Here is a 17,334-nt window from a genome sequence, read left to right as displayed (position 1 = left end):
TCATTTTCCCGGGTTCCCCTGCCTGGGATGCCCCATAATTGTTGAGCCAACGGCTTGCCTGGCTGAGAAATAGAACCTATGTTCCCGGAACTGGTCTTGCTTATGACCTGTAGGCCTAGGATTGTCTTCACAGGAATGTGGGGGTCTTCTCACCCAACATCCCCACCCTCCTTGCCATGACTTTGGTATTTCTAGCTGCTGAGAGCAAAGCCCCCTCTCCCTGAGCCAGTCAATCATATTCCACTCCACCCCCAAAGCCACTGCGATTTCTCCCTGATGAATGGGCAGCTCTGGACCCATGAATCCTTCAGCCAGCCCAGGCCCGAGCGCTCAATCTCTCATAACTCTGCGTTAAGGATGTGGAGTGACACCCAAGACAGCTGGATAAAGGATGAAATAAGAGGACTGATAAGTGGGATTGATGGCTGTCCTTGCGCAGGATGGGCTGGGGGAAGGGCAGAGGAGGACCCAGCGTGAGTTATTGTCTCCTCCAGGGTGTCTGGGGCTCTGAGATCACTCCAACCCACATGAAAGACAAGTTTCCATCGATCCCTGGCCCTTTCAGGAGTCTCAGTTCCAAGGCCCTAGAGAGGCTCCCTGCATTCTGGCGGCCTGAGAATTTGAGAAAAACAAAATCCTTTTCTAGAGGCCACAAGGTGCAGACTAGGAGGATGGAGTACTGCTGCTGACCTAGGCCACTGCAGGGCGGGACATCAGGAAATGGGAGCCTCACCTTGAGTCTCATTTGAAGCAGACAGGATTCTTTTTTACGCATGCCAGAAAACTAAACCAAACTTCCTAAGCCCAAAGGAACTTTACTGGTTCATGTAGCTGAGTAGTTCAGGGTAGATCCTCCTTCAGGTGTAGCCCGTTCCAGGACTCCAACAATGTGGCCCAGTCCTTCCATTTATTGAATCTGCCCTGGTACAGGCTCCATTCTCAGCGGGCTCTCTTCTCCTGGTCGCAAGATGGCTACCAGAAGCTTCCAAGGCCACTTTCTTATTTGTGTCCAATGGGAATGTTTCCCATGATTAAATTTAAGCCTCACAATGAAACCTCATTGGCCCTGATTATGCTGACGTTGGGCCATGCACTACTTCATTTATGCACACCTATCACTGTGCAATGGGAGTATATTAGTCTGCTCTCATGCTGCTTATAAAGACATACCAAATCTGGGTAATTTATAAAGGAAAGAGGTTTAATGGACTCACAGTTCAGCATGGCTGGAGGCTTCAGGAAACTTACAATCATGCTGGGAGGGGAAGCAAACACATCCTTCCTCACATGGCGGTAGCAAGGAGAAGTGCCCAGAAAAAAAGGGAAAAGCCCCTTATAAAACCATCAGATCTCATAAGAACTCACTCACTATCAGGAGAATAGGGTGGGGGAAACCCCCGCCATGGGGATGGAAAATGCTATCAGCTAATCTAACCTGGGCCCACCCCTGAAGCAGCATTTGGGGTCAATTTTACCAAAATGCATGACTAGGAAATTCCAGATTCCATGAGGAAGGGGGAGGGGAGAAAATGGATGTTGAGGCAGCAACAAACACGTATCCACACCACCTCTCAATTTCATTTCTTACCATTCCCTAATACACACTCTCGTCTCTCCCTAATCATCGATTCAGATCCTTCTTGGAAGCTCAAGCTCTGTCTCTCCTAACGAAATCCTCTGAATCAGTCAGGAATCTTTGGTCGCAAGTGACAGAAACCCAATTAAAATTGGCATAAGCCGAAAGAGAATTGTCTGACATCACTTTAAAGTCCAGAGATGGTGCTGCCAGACTGGGCCTGGGTGGTTCCAGGGACTCCAACAGCATCATGAATGCTTGGTCTCTCTCCATCTCTGGGGTCTTTTGGCCTCTATGTGACTTCATTCTCAGAAGGCCTTCTGCAAGAAGAGGAGGGATGGCTCCGGTAGGCCAGGTGCCCACCCTGCGGTTTAGCAACCCCTGTGGAAACAGAAACCTTTGGCCAGGGTTCTGCCAAGGCCCCAGGGCAATGCTCACTCCACCCCTGATCAATCACCGTAGAGCAGCGGGGCCCACAGGGTTGAAAGGCCAGGTCTGGTGCAGAGTGTGCCCCTGACCCTGGTGGAAGGGGGGCCCCACCTGATCCACAGGAACTAAGGAAGGAGGAGGGGAGACTTCTGAGGGATGGATTCTGTTTCAAGAAAAGAAGCCCCATAAGCTGGGAAGACAGAGACAACAGCCCCCGGTGACCCTGTCCTCTCCGACTCTGCCAGCACTGTGTGCTCTACCTTGCTCTCTACAGATGCCTCTTCCTCCCTGTGCAGGGCTCGGGCACAGGAATCATGCCCTCTTCTGTTCCTGTGGTCAGGAGGTGCTTAATAAACCCTGCAGAACAACACAGAGCGTGGCTCGAAATTGGGTGTTGCAATCACAGCCACTGTGGATGGAGGAGCTACCTCCACCAGGTGCTTCATAAATACCGTTTTCAGGAATTACATGTAACAAGAGAGAGGCCAGGCTCATGCCTGTAATCCCAGAACTTTGGGAGGCCGAGGCAGAAGGATCTCTTGAGCCCAGGAGTTTGAGACCAGCCTGGGGAACATAGCAAGACCCTGTCTCTACACAAAATACAAAAATTAGCTGGGTGCGATGGTGCACGCCTGTGGTCCCAGCTACTCAAGAGGCTGAAGTGGGAGGATCACTTGCGCCCAGCAGGCAGAGGTTGCAGTGGGCCGTGATGGCTCCATGGCACTCCAGCCTCGGGGACAGAGCAAGACCCTGTCTCAAAAAAAGAAAAAAAAAAAACAAACAAAAAGGCAAGATAGAGTTAAGAAAATGCAGGTCCAGAGATGGGAAGCAATTGTCCAGGTCACAGCTGGTGAGCAATAGAGCTGGGATCCTCGCTGTGTCTGGCTGATGCATTCTACAACCTCTGGCTTTACCTCTCTGCTGGTACTCCCTCCCCTGCTCTCCAAATGTGAGCTCCAGGGGCCTGCAAACAGCCTGAAAATATCAGGCTGCTTCTATTTGATTTGGTCTCTTTTCTGACTATTCCTTGGTACCGGAAGAAACCCCACGTAGGTGAGTGATTGGACTTGTTCCAGGGGAAAAGGGACAGTGATTTTGCCACCTCTTCTGAGGCCTGGCTTCCTTGCAGGAGGTAATGGGACCGCTGCTGTCAGGGTCCTTGCACTGGCTGTTCCTCTGCCGGGGATGCTCTTCCTGCAGGTCCCTCTCTGCTCCCTCTCATCATCCATGTCTCAGCAAAAATGTCAGGTCCTCCGGGGCCTTGCCTGGTGGCCTTCCGCCCCCAGGAACATCACCCTACAGCATGCTCACTGTCACTTTCCCATTTACTAGCCTTGTGTTATTATCTCATCCCGTTAGAACAGGAAGTTCCAGGGAAGAGGAGACCTATCTTGTCTTATTCACAGACGGGGGATCCTCAGGGCCCAGAACAGTCCCCAGGGCATAGTGGGTCCTCAAGAAAGACTTTGAAAATGGAAAGAGTGAAGAAGTGGCCTCACAGGGTTCATGATGCGCTGTTTCTGATTTTTTTCTTTTTTCTTTTTTTGAGATAGGGTCTCACTACATTGCCCAAGCTGGTCTCGAAGTCCCGGGCTCAAGTGATCCTTCTGCCTTGGCCTCCCAAAGTGCTGGGTTTACAGATGTGAGCCACCGCGCCCAACCAGTTCCCAGTTTCTGAGATGATCAAGCCCTCCTTGGGTTTTGTGGCCTACCTTCTGGGAGGGGACCTCTGCTTGGCAGGCTGACTTGTTTATGCCCCCAGCCGGAGCTGCTGGAATAACAAGCAGGGCAGGAGGCTTTTCTCCAGGGGGTCTGACCTGCTCTCTGAGGCAGTGCCTGCGGGCTGGGCTTATGAGTTGACATGCAGGACAGCTGTCCCAGTGGGGCCCCTGGGACTCGTGTCTGTCTCCTAGAGCTGTACGTTGCTTGAGTGCCCAGTGAGGTGGCTTGGGAGGGATTTAGCAGTGGCCACGCTGCACTGCTCTGCGCCTCACCACTGCAGCAGGATGGAGTGGGGAGGGAGTGACAAGCAGCTTACACCAGTCTCCTGGCCAGACAGCTTGAAGGGGGGTTCCAGGGCCTGTCCAGTCTCTCCATGGGCACTGGGAGAGTGACTGAGTCTCTCCTTACTTACTTCCAGGCTTCTGCCCTTCCCGCATCCCGATACCATGGCTTGCTTTTTCTGGGCTCTCCCAGCCTTTCCCTAGGGTCCTACCACCTTTGTCACCTCCACACCCATTTCTGTGTTTCTAGGAGAAGCGAAATCTCTCCTCCATCCCTCTGCCACTCTCCTAGACTGGTGAAGAGAAGTGACCAGTGAACCCAGCTGGGCACTGGATGGAATCGGAAAACTCTTGAGACATAGGACAGGAGTTATAGTTGATCCCTGCCCTTTCCCTAGAAAGAAGGTGAAGGTGAAGTCCAAGGTTTCTACACCACAGCAGTCCAGGCCAGGAGGCAGGTGAGAGCAGTGGCGCCTCTGGAACAGCATCCAAATGTCTTCGGAAGGTCTGAGAAGCCCCTGCCAACTGCCCTGGTATCACCCACACTACTCCGGGCTGCAGCTTACTGGCCCCGTCGCTCGGCTCTCCCTCACACGGGCCCTCTGCCTGTCACAGGACCTGCCTAGCTGTGCCCTCTGTCCAGAACACTCCCCTTGGGCTTGTCAAGGCTCACCACTCCTTGTCATTCAGGTCCCAGCTCCTACGCCATTAAAGTGGCCATCAGATTCGTTGGGAGGGCTTGGGACATCTAGATGGCTGGGCAGCAGAACAGCTCCTCATTTGGCAAGTCCGGGTGGGGCCTGGGAATCTGCATTTCTAGCAAGTTCCCAGGGTTGCTTTGGGTTTTGTCTGCTTGCCATTTTTCCACTACAGCAGATGAAACTCCACAAGGGCTGACCCCGAGCTGTTTTCATTCTGAGTATCCACAGCCTGGCACACAGTAGGAGCTCAATAAATACTGACTGGATAAACGAACAATTAGACACACCCTCCCATAGATTAGACAGGAGCTTTCCCCACGCTGGGCCCTCAAGGGCTCCGTCGTGTGTAGGATACCTCGGCATGATGTGTGGAGCTGCTGCGCGCTGGAAATTCCAGAGCTGAACAAATGCTGTCCCCTGCCCTCGGGTACACACCCCACTAATGAGCCAAAGGAGGCTATTTTAAGGCAGCTAAATGTTGCATTTTCTCCAGTCTGTAACTGTGCTGCTGACACTTCCTTAGACAACCTGGGAGACGTAGGTAAAATTATTATTATCGTTGTTGTTGTTATCTAATATTTATTATATGCATTGTGTAGGATGAGCCATTTCACGCCTGGTTTTTAATCAGTTTCTGTTCCCTGAAGACAGTCTGGTGAGTAACGCGTTAGAAAGCTGCAGTGAGCTGGAGTTCTCCAACACACCTGTTGGGAGACCCAGTTCAGGACAGCTTCCAGGCCCTGAGCTGGGCAGTGGGGAGCCCTGGGGGCCTGGAGACGGAGGGCATCCACAGCTGCTTTGAAAGCTCACATCCAAACTTTAGAATGTGGAAAGACTGAACTCTTTTCATTTTGTATTTTTTTTTTTTTTTTTTTTTTGTAGAAATGGGGTCTCGCCATGTTTCCCAGGCTGATCTCAAATTCCCGGACGCAAGCAATCCTCTTGCCTCGGCCTCCCATGTTGGAAAGGACTGAACTCTTAAGATAATTCCCATAAATAAGTGATATCTGGTCTCTCACTGCTTTACAAATGCCCCTGCCCTCATTGCCTTCCTTAAAACCCATCACACAGGCCTGTCTACGGAGGCAGGACCAGAGAGGCAGGGCTCACAAGTGAGGGCACTTGTATGCCCTTTGAACAGGGGGTCTGGGGGACCGAGGGGTAAGGGCGCAGAAGAGGAGCCTGAAGCCATTGTGACTATCACCCGCCCTGGCAAGGCTCCGTGCTACCCCCCACCCCCACACCGCCAGTTAGGAGTGGTGCCTGCTCCACCCCCTGCTTCCAGCCAGCCTCCCACCCACCCCTATCCAGGGAGTGCTGGGGGATGGCCCTGGGTCTGGGGGGAGCTGCCACAAGAAAGACACATTTCCTGCCTAATGGAGGTGGTTGGGTTGGTAATGAGTGCTCCTGCTAATTTGGAGGAATGATTTAACACCAGGAGGAGGCTGGGAAAACATCTTCTGAATAGAAAGAGTGGAACAACCCCCACCAGGTGGCAGTTCCGAGTACGGTGTTACTACTTGGGCCTTTGGATCTGTCTACACAGGGAGGGACTGAGAACCCCGGAAACTGCATCCTTAGGAAGGAAGTGGGAAGACAGGTGCCAGCTCAGCATCTGGAGCTAAAGAAGGGAGGAAAGCCCCTACACACAGGTTTCCTCGCCCCTCAGGAGGCATTGGGGGCAGGGCCCGGTAGAGCGGCAGGAGAGCTGCTTGTGGACCATGGCCGGCCACCTCTCCAGCTGGACACCTCTAAGCCTCACTGTCTTCCCAGCTGCAGGGATTAGACGGGACAGTGAGGGGTGGGGCAAGCACTGCTCATGTTTCTCTGTCCATTCAACATTGTTTTTGAAGCACTTACTATGTGCCAGATGTTCCTCTGTGCCCTGGGGGTCTGGTGGGCATGTCCTCAGAGGTCCCTGCTCATGTTCCAGTGGAGAAGGAAGAGGACGATGGACAGGCCAGCAGATAAATGAACGAGAAAGACAGCATGTGGTCTGCACCAGTGGCAGCACAGCCGATGGGGCAGGGACCTGGGGCAGGAGAGGGAGGTGGGGAGCTCAGGTGGGGCTGCTGAGGATACAGGAGGGCAGACCAGCCGGGAAAAGCAGGGGCAAAGGCCAGGAGTGCGGACCACCCTCAGAGGTTTGGGGGAAGTGATGGAAGCAGATGGAGCAAGGGAGTTGGGGGAAGCCTGTAGCCCTGGAAAAAGAGTCTGGATTTCCTTTCACTGCAGCCAGAAAGTCACTGGAAGCTTCAGCACCGAAGTTCCGTGATCTGATTTACATTAGAAAACACAACCCAAGATGCTCCTGTGGAACGGAGAGACTGGGGAGGAGGTGACAGAAAATTTAGGAGGCTGTAGTGAGAGAGGAGGGGTTTGGGACCAGGGGGGTTGGTGAGGGAAGTAGCTGGGCCTGGGATAGGTCTGGGGTGAAGCCTGCAGCCTCTGCTAATGGATGCCTGTGGGAGGCTGTTTAGAGAAGAGCAGGAGGAGGTCTGATTTGGAGCCTGAGCCATCCCTGAGCCAGAACTGGCCAGCCCTGGAGAAGGGAAGGCTGTGGAAGGGAAAGCAGGGAGCTCTGCTGGACTCTGGATTTCGGGAGGGGTCTGGGAACCGGAATTTTTAATGAGCTGACCCCCAAGGGATTTGGGTGAAGCCTCTGCTCTCAAATTTCAACTCTGGACTTGCAATTCTATATGTGTTAAAACCATAGCCTGGGGGTTCCAGTTGCCAAGTAAGGGGTGGAATCTAAACGTTTAAACATAGAAAACACTTGCCATTTCACTTATTGAGACTTTCTCCTCCCATGAAACAGGAAAGGGAAGACTCTGCAGTCCCCTCTCTGAGCAGGGAGGTGGGTGCACTTTCCCGGGAGTCCTCCCCTCCCGCAAGGGCCTCTTCCCTTTCACACTCTGAGATTCCAAGGGTAGCAACCCTCTTTGAGGCGCCTACAGCCTGCATGTGAGTGGAGGAACTGGCAACAAGAGGCCAACACCCCCGAAATACCAATGATTCCAAGGGTCTGATGCAAGAGCTCAGCCACCCCTGGAGATGACTCAGTAGTCAAGGTGAGCTGAAGGTGGCGGCTTCCCCTCCAAAGCGTACCTCTTCTCACACACAAGCCTGGAAGGTTGGCCGTCTAGGGCTCATGGACCACTGTGCACATCAGAGACCCAGGTTCCTTCTATTTATCTGTTGCCCCTTCCTAGCACGTGGCCTTTATCTTAAGATCTCTTTGTGGCCCAGAAAGACTGCTGGGCTTCCAGTCATGATGTCAGCCTGGAAGGGGAAAAATGGAGGAGCAAAGAGGGTCTAGCTCCTCCTTCTCAAGGAGTCTGCCCAGAAGTCCCGTATACATTTGCGTACATCTCATTGGCCAGAATTTAGTGCACTGGCCACACCTAGCTACAAGAGAGCCTGGGAAATGTAGGGTTTGTTTTTGTTTGTTTGTTTGTTTGTTTGTTTGTTTTGCTTTCTTTTTCTTTCTTTCTTTTTTTTTTTTTTTGAGACGGAGTCTCGCTCAGTCGCCCAAGCTGGAGTGCAGTGGTGCGATCTCGGCTCACTGCAAGCTCTGCCTCCCAGGTTCACACCATTCTCCTGCCTCAGCCTCCCCAGTAGCTGGGACTACAGGTGCCCACCACCACGCCCAGCTAACTTTTTTGCATTTTTAGTACAGATGGGGTTTCACCGTGTTAGCCAGGATGGTCTCAATCTCCTGACCTCGTGATCTGCCCGCCTCAGCCTCCCAAAGTGCTGGGATTACAGGCGTGAGCCACCGCACCCAGCCCTTTTTTTTTCTTTTAAGCTAAGCTCAGGACTACAGTGAGATAGAAGGGAGAAAGGAGTGTTGGAAGGCAGTTAGGCACCTTGGTCCCAGGACATTAGTGGTGACACCATGTAAATAAGATCAAGGCCTGCCCCTGCTTAAAACCCTCCTGTCATCTACAGCCCCTTCACCACAGTCCCACAGCCCCAGTTGATCCAGGCCCTGTCCCACCCCTTCCTGACTCATCTCCTCCTCCCTCTCCACTCAATGTGTCTTGAACTCATCCCCCGCTCCCCCCCCCCAGGGCCTTTGTACTTGCTGCTCCCCCTGCCTGTAACACATTGCCCCAAGATCCTTATACAACTCACTCATCTCATGATGTAGGCCCCAGCTCACATGCCCCTCCCTAAAGGGCCTGCCCCATGCTCCCCACCACAGTCACTCTCAGCCCCATTCACCTGTTTTCCAGAGCACCCAGAACACTCCGGAATTCTCTCCTGTGTCCCGTGTTTATGCTCTACATGAGGGGGGAGACTGTCACTTTTGCCCAAAGCTCAGTGGCACAGCAAGAGAGGCTGCCCACATGCAGGTGCAGATGGAGGAGAATCCTTCATTTGTGTTTCCTCCTGCATCATGGTCTGTGGGGGCCTGTGTGAGAAGGCTCTTGCCAGAGGCCTAGGTTCAGCGCAGCCATTCATGTTTTTTTTTTTTTTTTAATTGAGACAGAGTCTCACTCTGTCACCCAGGCTGACGTGCAGTGGCGCAATCTTGGCTCACTGCAACCTCTGCCGCCCAGGTTAAAGTGATTCTCCTGCCTCAGCCTCCCAAGTAGCTGGGATTACAGGCACGGGCCACCACGCCTGGCTAATTTTTGTATTTTTAGTAGAGACAGGGTTCCACCCCGTTGGCCAGGCTGGTCTCGAACTCCTGACCTCAAGTGATCTGCCCACCTTGGCCTCCTAAAGTGCTGGGATTACAGGCGTGAGCCACCACGCCTGGCCTAACCATTCATGTTAGGAAAGCGCAGTACTTTGTTCCTCCTCACTCAGCCTCACTGTGGGCCTTGACAGTAGAAGAGTGGTTCCTCTGACTTTCACCATGCCTGTCTCTCCACTTCAGAGGGACAGGGGACTACACACAGGGAGCCCTGCACTGGTGCTTGGTCACAAATGTTCACACCACCTCCAGTCTATGCCCGGGACTCAGTAGATACCCTGGGTGGCTTGTCACCATCACCCGGACTCCCTTTGCCCTTTCCCCGTGGTTGGGTTCCCTGTGTCTATGGTCATCTCTTTCTTGCTTTGTTCCCCTGTGGAGCACAGGCTCAAGTAGCTTCTTAAGAAAGAGGGGAAGAGGCCTGCAGACGTCTTTTTCTGTCTTCTCATTTGAGGAGTAGTTTATCTGGGTATAGAATTGAGTTTGGAGATAATTTTCCTTCAGAATTTTGAAAGCATTACTTCTTATCTTCTAGTTTTTCTGGAAACTTGCAGAAGCTTCTTTTTGTCCCCAGGCTTTTGAAGTTCTGCAGCAATGCACTTTGGTGTGGGTGTTTTCAACCATTGTGGTGAGCAACTGTGAATCCTTTTAATCCCAAAACTGGTGTCCCTCATTTCTGAGAAATGTTCTTGAGTTATTTCGGGTATGAGTCCTTTCCCTCTGTTTTCTCTTTCTTGACTCCTGTTATTCATATGTTCAGTCTCTTGAATTGGTCTTTCAATGTTCTTACCTTTTACCTCCTGTTTTCCTTTTCTTTGTCTTTTGCCCTGTTTTCTAGGTTTCCTCCCTTTTGCCCTCTAATTCATCCTTTCGTTCTTCTTTTTAAAAAATCATTCATTTGTGCTTTTAATTTCCAAGAACTCTCCTTTAACTCTCTGTTCTCTGTTCATTTTGTTAGTGCTTCATGGATGTAACATCTCTTATCTCTCTGAGGTTGTTAATACACTTTGTAAAGGTTTTCTTTGGAGATAACCTTGCATGGTCTCTTTCTTTACACTGTTGTTTTTTTCTCTTTGTTTTTGTTTGTTTGTTTTGAGATGGAGTCTTGCTCTGTTGCCCACACTGGAGGGCAGTGGCGCAATCTCAGCTCACTGCAGCTTCCGCCTCCCGGGTTCAAGCGGTTCTCCTGCCTCAACCTCCCAAGTAGCCGAGATTACAAATGCCCACCACCATGCCTGGCTGATTTTTGTATTTTTTGTAGAGACAGGGTTTCACCATGTTGGCCAGGCTGGTCTTGAATCCTGACCTCAAGTGATTCGCCCGCTTTGGCCTCCCGAAGTGTTGGGATTACAGGTGTGAGCCACTGCGCCTGGCCTTTCTCTCTCTCTCTCTCTCTCTCTCTCTCCCTCTCTCTCTCTCTCTCCTTTATTTCCTCTATTCCATGATGAGCTGTCCCTCAGCTGTCTGCTGATTTGTGGCTCATCAGATCATAACCAAGTACCAAAATGCAGATGGGAAGCTCCCAGATCTTGACGGGTCACCTGGCGCACCTACCAGGGTTGGTAAGTTGAGGTCTTGCATTTGGGCTGGCTGGATCCCTAGGAAAGACTCAATCTCCTGCCTGGTAAAAAGCTCTGGCTTATCAGCTTCTGGAACTGATTAAGGGAAGGAAGCTGAGCAGAGGGGTCCCAGGATTCTGTAGCCCCCATTTTCAGTACAGCAGCTCTTAGCTGTGCCTCGCCTCCCCCAGTCCAGTGCATAAACCTTGGACTTTTGCTAGTGGTTGGGGAGAGGATGGGAGAGTGATCTAACAGCTTGGAGGGAGGTAGGGGATCTAGAGTCTATAGGTTTTCAAAAGCTTTTGCTCCACTCTTTCTTGTTTTAACTCCCATTCATCCCCATTTCCAGGTGTACCTGCAGCTGCAAGTTCCTGAGGCTTTGAGGGCTCTGAGATGTGAATAGACTTGGATCTCTTCTAGAGAATCAAATAGCCTGAGGTCCTGTCCAACAGAGCCCTCTCTGTCAGGTATCACTCATGCCTCTGTTCCCAGCTTCCACAACTGAGTTGCTGTCATCTCATCCTCTGTTATCTTTCTTATCAAGTTGGTGTCTTTTAAAAGATCATTTGCTGTCCAAGTACAGTGGTTCATGCCTGTAATCCCAACATTTTGGGAGGCTGAGGTGGGAGGATCAGGCCAGGAGGCCTGAGTTCAAGATCAGCCTGGGTGACATAGTGAGATCCTATCTCCACAAAAAATAAAACAAGTATCGGGGCATGGTGGTGCCCTCCTGGAGTCCCAGCTACTTGGAAGGCTGAGGTGGGAGGATCAACTGAGCCCAGGAGGTGGAGACTGCAGTGAGCTATGACTGCACCACTGAACTCCAGCCTGAATGATGAAGCAAGACCCTGTCGCTAAAAAATAAAAATAAAATTTAAAAATTCATTTGGTGTAGTTTTAGTGGGGGCTGGGCGGGAGTGAAATTAGATATGCATGTTCTATCTGCCATCATATCTAACCCTCCACAGCTTACAAAGGAGGTGATGGGGGTGAGAATTAGGGCTTCTGATGGAGACGAACAGGCACGGAACATCTAACACCCTCCTGTGTAGGGACGATCCTCACTTTATGAGGCTGAGCCCATCACCCCTTATAGAAACTGATGATGCCACATACGTGCTTGCCTGTCATGCCTAGCAGCTAGGCTGGCAGTCTGTGCCTTTGTTCCCATCAGCTGGGTTCTTCAAAGGATTTGGACCATGATCAGCTAAGAGCCCTGAGTGATTCACACAGCTGGCTAGTGGCAGGCTACTGGCAGTTGGGATCAGAGAAGGACAGGATGCCATGTCCTTCTCCCTGTGCCCTTGGGTCCTGCTCAGCCCTTTGGAAGCTGCACCTGGAACCTCCCCAAACAGAGCCTTCCCCACCTGCAAACTTCTCACAGCCTATGTCCTGCTCTGCCTCTCCAGACCAACCCTCTCCTGCCCTTCCCAATCCTGGACCCTTAACCTGTCCCTTATCCAGAGGCAAGTCTCTTAGTCCATTTTTGTGGCTACAGCAAAAAACTCCCAACTGGGTAACTGGTAAAGAACGGAAGTTTCTTTCTCACAGTTCTGGAGGCAGGGAAGCCCACAGTCAAGGTGCTGGCCGGTCGGTGTCTGCCGAAGGCCTGTTCTTTGCTTCCACCATGCTGCTTGGCTGCTGCATCCTCCAGAGGGGATGAAGGCTGTGTCCTCACATGGCAGAAAACAAAAAGGGCCTCAGCTATTTCCCTTGAATCCATTCATTGGGTGGAACCCTCATGACCTAGTCCCTTCCCACAGTGCCCAACCCTTAATATCCCCCCAGTAGGGATTCTGTTTTCACATGCATTTTAGAGGCAGCCACACTTCAAGCTACAGCAAAAGCCCACCCTGACTTACGGCATCAGCTTACCCAGCCCACTGGGTTCCAGCTCTCCATCTGCCCGGCCGTCTCTGCTCCTCCTTTGTTTCAGCCAGCTCCATACTCCCACACCTGTAGAACGCCTTTGGCCACCACACTTCTCTCCAGCCATATTTAAATATTTTTAAAAACGTTTCCTATTTCATACATTTATACCTGTTCTTGCTAGAAATGTAAGTGCCTTACCCCTTCACTGCAGAGTCCAGGACCAGGCAACTTGCAAACAATACAGATATACTTTTTGCAAAATGTCCAATAAATATTTCTTCACTTCCCTGCTCTGTCAAGAAAAAAAGCATTTATGAACTCATGTATGATTTATAGACACAAATGTTGGTAGTGAAAGTTATCTGCCCATATCTGACCTTAGTTGTCAACTAGTTTTATTGTAAAACAACATAACATGAAACATTTTGGGGAAAAAAATGGGGAAATCATCCATAATTCTACCTGGCACGACTATTTTCATTTTTATTTTTGCATGTATATTGCTTTCAAGCCCTTTTCCTAAAGTGTTCATAGCTCCAATCCTGGTAGTTACTCCTCATAAAATCCAGCTCACAGGACATGTCCCAAGGCATCTTTCCTGGACCCTGCGTAACTCGTTGTCTCTCTGCCTCTGTCCTTGACCTTCTCACCCCAAGTGTCGTTCCTCGTTTTCACGTCTTTCCTGCCCTGATGGGGCCAGGAGCTTCCTGGGGGCAGGAGGGCTCCCGTGAGTCTCTTGCACAGAGCCTGGCATGTGGTTTGTGCTTCTTGCGGTCACAGTTTGGCATTCTGTGCTGTCACTGTGTGTTAGAACAGACGCCTTTTCCCTTGTTGCTCTGTAGTTTTCATAACGATCATTTTTAACCACTCCAGAATATTTCATCAAGTGGATGTTTCATAATTTAGTTAACCAGTCCCCTACCAGGGAACATTTGGGTTGTTTCCAGTTTTTTTCTCTATTACAAATAATGCCGCAACAACTGTTCTTGTGCAAGATCATTTATTTCTCCTTTTGAGTAAATTCGTGGAATCCCTGGGTCAGGCAGGCCCCTGGGCTTGGGCATGGCTCACAGGGAGGGACACAGCACCCCCACTCCCATCTCTTCCCTCAGCATAAACACGTTCTGTGACGACACAGATCTGTCTCCCTGCTTTTCTGAGCAGTCAGAGATTGTGTTGTCCTCATTCAGCAAATGTTTATTAAAGTTTTATCTATCTTGGATTCTCCAGAGCCTTGTCTTACGCCTTCTGGCTGCTGTAATAAAGCACCATTAGCTAGGTGGCTTATAAACCATAAGTTTGTTTCTCATGGTTCCTGAGACTGAGTCAGAGATCAGGGCACTGGCAGGGGTTCTGGCGAGGGCTACTCTTTTGGTTTTGGATGCCAATTTCTCATTGTGTCGTCACGGCAGAAAGAGGGCCAGAGAGCTCTCTGGGGTCCATTTGATAAGGGCACTAATCCATTCACGAGGCTCTACCCTCATGACCAGGGGACTGAGGTTACTTTTTTTTTTTTTTTTTGGAGAGAGAGTCTCACCCTGTCATCCAGGCTGCAGTGCAGTGTGGCGATCTTGGCTCACTACAACCTCTGCCTCCTGGGTTCAAGTGATTTTCCTGCCTCAGCCTCCCGAATAGCTAGGATTATAGGTGTGCATCGCCACACCCGGCTAATTTTTGTATTTTAGTAGAGACGGCGTTTCACCATGTTGGTCAGGCTGGTCTCGAACTCCTGACCTCAAATGATCCACCCACTTCGGCCTCCCAAAGTGCTGGGAGCCACTGCGCCTGGCAGAGGTTACTTTTGACCACCTTAAAACCATCACACTGGCGGGGAGGGCTTTGACATAGGAATTTGGGGGGATACAGACATAACAGCCTGTTACAAAACCTGGTGTGTCTGAGACATTTGCGGCCTTGGCCTGATGCGCCTGCCCCACATCTGTGTCCCATCTTCTGGCCACTGGCTCACAGATTTTCTCCTGGGGAACCCCCACCCGTGCCCATGTGCCACTTCAGTGGGACCGAGGTGACTTTCTCTCCCAGCAGTGGACTTTGGTATCAGGTCTGGCCATTCAGAGCACTGCATCTCTGCTTTACAGGGATTGGTTCAGGGAATGTCACATGACTGAGTCAGAGCCAATGATTTGCAACCTTGAGACACTTAGCAATGCCCTTTCTTCCCCTTGAACTCGCGGCTGTGAGGACGTCCCAGGACTGAAGATGTAATGTCGCTGATGGAATATTGACCATGACATAATATTGACAGTGAATATCGGAGCTGCCTGCAGCCAATTTGCCACTTTCCAGGGAGCATCCCTGAAGATGGTGCCAACACAAGGCGAGAGCACCAAGGGAGGCAGAAGGAACCTTCCTTCATGTACTCCTCCTGCCTCTATGTGTTAAGCCTCATTCTGTGCCAGGCCCATTCCTGGCCCTGGGGAAACAGCCATGAACAAGACAGAGTCACTGTTCTCACGGTGCTGACATCCTAGCAGGGAGAAGTGGGCGCTAAACCCAATAAGCACACAGGTAAACAGGTGAGTGAGTAGGATTGCTCCAGAAAGTGGTAACTGCCAAGATGAAAAACAGCTGATAGGGGTGAGAGCGGGTAGCTGACAGAGGGTGGCTACTGTGGACTGGCCTTCAGGGGGCCTCTGAAGAGTTGACATTTGAGCAACTTGAACGATGTATTCCAGTTGGAGGCAGTCACCTAAGGCCTAAGGTGGGACATGGCATTGTGCACGTTTTTTGCTTTGTTTTGTTTTACATTTTTCTTTTCTTTTTTCTTTTTCTTTTTTTTTTTTTTGAGACAGAGTCTCACTCTATCACCCAGGCTGGAAGGCAGTGGCATGATCACGGCTCACTGCAGCCTCGAATTCTCCAGGCTCAGGTGATCCTCCCACCTCAGCCTCCCAAGTAGCTGGGATCACAGGCACATGGCACCACGCCTAGCTAATTTTTATATTTTTTGTAAAGATGGGCATCTTCCTATGTCCCCCTTGCTGTTCTCCAACTCCTGGGTTCAGGTGATCCACCTGCCTCCAGCTCCCAAAGTGCTGGGATTACAGGCATGAGCAACTGTGTCTGATCTTTAATTTTTCAAATATAGTAAAATACACATCACATAAACTACCACCATCTGCCTCCTGACTTTTCAGGATTGTAAGCCAGTAGTCGCCCCAAGTTTGAACTGGATTTTCTGCCACTGGCTCCTGGAGCCTGAGACAATCAGTATTGTTGGAAATCTCTAGAAACACACTACCCCCAGCAATACATCCATTCCCTGTGTCTCTGCAGCCTCACCAGCTCTGGGTATTATCATCAACCAGCATTAAAGCCTAGAATATGAAATTCAGGGGGAAACAACTGATCCAAGGCAGGAGAGAACCAAAACCGGCCTCGCCTCTCTTCCTGTGAGTTCTCACGCCCGTCCACACACAACTGGGTTCGGGTGCTTTGTTCTTTGCTCTGAGCTGTTGTCTTATGGCAGGTTGTGACATTTCCACCTGGAGGTGTCCCGCTCATTGCTCTGGGGACATTTTTATTTTCATATTTAAAAAGAATTTTTGTGGCAGTCTGTGTCACCAAGGGCTGTCAGGAGCCCCTGGCAATATGATTCTGTCTGAAGAACAAAGAGGCAAATTTGAGAAGATCAAATGCAGAGGCATCGTGCGGGAAGGATGGCTGAGAGCTACAGATGAAAACCGTGATGGTTCCAGCCCAGATCTGTGCGTTTTGCTGAGATCTGAGAGCCGTGAATAATGCAAGCTCTACACACAGCCCAGGGTGTACAGCAGCCGGGGGTGGGGAGGAGGTGGGATCCCCCAACCTCGTTGAAGACATGGCTTCACTCTGAAGAAGCAGGGCTGGGCACAAGCCCTCCAGGCAGTGCCAGCTCCAGTGAAAAGAGCAGCAAAGAGGAGGGATGGAGTTGAGGGGCTCCAGCCGTGCCGGCATGCAGATGAGCACGGGAAGCCCAGACACAGGGAAACACACGATCCACTCCCAGCTTCCCACAGTGAAGGCCGGTGTCCTGGGGATTTAGGGGGATGCAGAGGCCACAGTGAGCTCTCCTGCTGGACCCTGACTACACAGGTACCTTCTCTGCCAGACTCAGGAATGTGCCTCTGCAGCCTTTTGGGGTGTAAGCTCTATGTGCTGCTTCTGGAAGGCCACCAGTTCCCTGGTTCCTCCGCGTCCCCACACCCTCAGCTTGCCCACTGCCCCTCCTGGGCCCAGGCCCAGATCCAAGCCTACTCTCCAGGCGCAGGCCTTTTCCACTCTTCCCCCTAGGCTCCAGCCCTGAGCCTCCACCCCTCCTCCAGCTCCTCCCAGCCTCCCCCTACTGCAGTCCCCATCCTACCATCCCTACTGGGTCCTCTTCCTCCCCTTCTGCCCTAGTTCTCCCTCCCTTCTCTTGGTGCTCTCAAGCCTCCAGTTGGCTGCCTTATATCTGCTGACACAATCTGACTACCCATTGATTCCTCCT

Source organism: Rhinopithecus bieti, unplaced genomic scaffold, assembly GCF_001698545.2.
Source record: "Rhinopithecus bieti isolate Rb0 unplaced genomic scaffold, ASM169854v2 scaffold_26546, whole genome shotgun sequence".
Lineage (NCBI taxonomy): Eukaryota > Metazoa > Chordata > Mammalia > Primates > Cercopithecidae > Rhinopithecus > Rhinopithecus bieti.
The sequence above is the reverse complement of the archived record's forward strand: the minus strand, read 5'-3'. Positions refer to the sequence as shown.